Source organism: Cervus canadensis, chromosome 26, assembly GCF_019320065.1.
Source record: "Cervus canadensis isolate Bull #8, Minnesota chromosome 26, ASM1932006v1, whole genome shotgun sequence".
In the NCBI taxonomy this organism is placed as follows: domain Eukaryota; kingdom Metazoa; phylum Chordata; class Mammalia; order Artiodactyla; family Cervidae; genus Cervus; species Cervus canadensis.
Window position 1 is genome coordinate 42,135,982 of NC_057411.1, and position 3,229 is coordinate 42,139,210.

Genomic DNA, 3,229 nt, shown 5'->3' on the forward strand with positions numbered 1-3,229 from the left:
AGATTCTGGTCCAGAGATGCTCCATTTAGGAAAACCCGAACTGAATGCATCATCTATTATGAATCTGTGGTTGCACTCGGCTTCCGGAAAAACATAGTCCTGGATTCTCAGAAATGTATTCCTCTACTGCTTCAAGCTTTCATTTCGCATGATGTTACAGAAAGAGGTAACAAAAGGGAAAGCAAACCTCAGTCATTTTCACAAGCCTACAATTTACCAGATAATGTTTTTTTCACATACCTTCTTTAATTTACTTCACATCCCTGCAAGAAACAGAACATAGTTCTTCATTTTACAAATTTGGACTCGAGATTGTGTGTGTGCTTAGTCACTGGGTCATGTTTTCCAGCAAAAATATTGGAGGGGGGTCACCATTTCCCACTCCCCCAGGGGATCTTCCTGACCCAGGGATCAAACCCACAACTCCAGAATCTTCTTCATTAAAGGTAGATTCTTTACCCACTTGAGCCATCGGGAACTCAAGAATAGCAGATGCTAAATGACTTACTTAAGGCTGAACAGTGGAAGAGTGGGGTCTGGGCCACCATCTCAGAAATGCTAGAAGCAAAGTGAATGACTCTGTTCTATACAGAATGAATCACAAGTTGCTCCAAGTACTACCTGGGTACATCTGTGCTTTTAATATCCAGGTCCTAGTAAACCCTAGTCCCCTCATCTTTATAACCCACCCATCATGCTGCTGCTGACTAGTACTCAGTCATGTTGAACCCTGCAGCCCTATGGACTGTAGCCCACCAGCCTCCTCTGACCGCCAATCCCGACAAGCTGAAATAAGGTGCTTGCAGTTCAAGGTGCTTACCTGTCCCATCTCACATCTTCAAGATTTGTGACTCAAAGGGGAACTTTCCATTCAAAGAGAAGCTTTTGGAATAGCAGGAGAGGTGGAATTTATGCCCTTGTTTGTGACTCTTTCTCTTTGATATTATTTAATAACCAGATAATCTCAGAAACAGAATCAAGCCAATCAATCAATACCCAAGGACGCAGCTACCTAACTTTCAGTTAAATCACTTATTTCCTGTGGTGTGTTGGTTGCTAGTCTGGGATTTCAGGTTCATATTAAGAAAGCTCCCATGTATGATCTCCATCCCCTAGTGGCAGTCACGAGCTAGTATAAGAGCTACCAAAACCCAGCAAATATGCTGTTTCTTGTTGGGCTCCCACAGCAATTTTTTTCTTTTTCTTTTCTTTTTTGATGCTCAACTATCTTTCTTCCAGTTTATTGCAATAATTGACCCACAGCACAATGGTTTAACATGCATACATCATAAGATGATGATCACAATAAGCAAATATCCATCACCTCATATAGATATTGTTGTTCAGTTGCTCAGTCGTGTCTGACTGTGCAACCCCATGGAATGCAGTATGCCAGGCTTCCCTGTCCAACACCAACTCCCGGAGTCTACTCAAACTCGTGTCCTTTGATTCAGTGATGCCATTCAACCAGCTCATCCTCTGTCGTCCCCTTCTCCTCCCACCTTCAATCATTCCCAGCATCAGGGTCTTTTCAAATGAGTCAGTTCTTCACATCAGGTGACCAAGATATTGAGGCTTCAGCTTCAGCATCAGTCCTTCTAAAGAATATTCATTGATTTCCTTTAGGATGGACTGGTTGGATCTCCTTGCTGTTCAAGGGACTCTCAAGAGTCTTCTCTAGCACCACAATTAGCATCAGTTGTTTGATGTTCAGCCTTCTTTATGAACATTAAATAAATAGAAAAAAGCATTTTTTTTTTCTTGGATTTACTCTCTTAACCTAATATATAACGCAAAGCAGTGTTAATTATATTTATCTTGATGTAATTTTTAAAAATTCAAATCTGTACATGCACTAGCTATATTTTCCAAGAATTAAACAAGAAGAAAGTGGAGATGCTGGGGATTGAACCCAGGACCTCATACATGCAAAGCATGCGCTCTACCACTGAGCTACATCCCCATGTTGATGCAATGCTTTTAAAGAAGTTTTGTTAGTGTCTAATCAAAGAAACTTGCCTGAACCAAGCTGTTTTACCTCAGGGAAAAAAAGCAATATTATGTCATGTGGATGTAATTTTGATAACGGAAATTGGAGAATATCACAGTTAGTAGCTCAACTCTGACTTTATAAGATATAATATTTTATCTTCCATAGAGGCAGTAAATCCACAATTTACAAATTATTTTCACAGGAAAAGTGACAGCAGATTATATGGAGGAAATCAGAAAAAGGTATAATGATCCAGAAATTCATTCCTTTATGAGGATCCAATTAAATTATATATTATTTAAATGTTTGATTATAAAAGTTATATAAGCTCATTATTGATACTTTATAATATATATTTATACTATCAGAGATAACTTTTCCATGCAGGGTTACTGTTTCCCAGTCTTTCTTATAGAGTTAATTGGATATACAGTTCTGTATTCTGATTTATTTCCAGTTACATTATATAATCAACACTTACCCCACTTTCTTCAGAAACCCACAGCAGCAGTTTGTATGTAGCTAGCTCCAAATCTCTCAGCACAATTCAGTCCCTGGCCACCATAGCTTTAGGTACATTCATAGCAAAGATCAATTCTCCTCTTTGAATCTCTTGTCTCTGGGTTTACATGTTCATTTACACATAAGGCCTAATATCAGTTTTCCAACTTTTACTGTAGATGATACTCAAGAAGTATGCTTGGATTTGTATTGCTTCCTGCCTCTAGGATGAACTCTCTTAGGCCACTAAGACCCAGCCTGGTCCACCTCAGCCTTCAGGGGACAGTATGTTAGTTCCAAGAGTGCCTATCACAGTAATTCTGGTTTTATAATCCCTTGCTTACATGTTTATCTCTTATTCTGTGGACAGTACCCCAACTGAAGATGGAACTTCCTTTATCCTCACTCTTGAATCTTTGTCCTTTAATGTGTACACTTCATACCCAGTTCACAGGTGCTCAGTAAGTGTTAACCATGTAAATGAACAAATATGTAAATATTGAATTGGTTTGCTTTGGTTTTAGTCATTGTTTCTGACTCTGCAGCTCCATGAACTGTAACACTCCAGGCTTCTCTATCCTAAGATTTTCCAGGCAAGAATACTGGAGTGGGTTGAATATTGAATGGATAGATTCAAGTTACCAGTCAAGAGAGCCAAGACTGAACACATAATATTATCTATCTTGGTAGGTTCAGCATATTTGAATCTACAGACCACAGCTTGGATTCAAGATG

At 39.0% G+C, this 3,229-nt stretch overlaps 1 non-coding gene across 1 annotated transcript; it reads right to left on the reverse strand.

Moving 5' to 3' along the window:
• Nucleotides 1–1,891: 1,891 nt before the first annotated feature.
• TRNAA-UGC lies at nt 1,892–1,963 on the reverse strand. Its single transcript has one exon. It is a non-coding gene; the product is annotated as a tRNA-Ala (tRNA).
• Between the last annotated feature and the right edge of the window lie 1,266 nt (nt 1,964–3,229).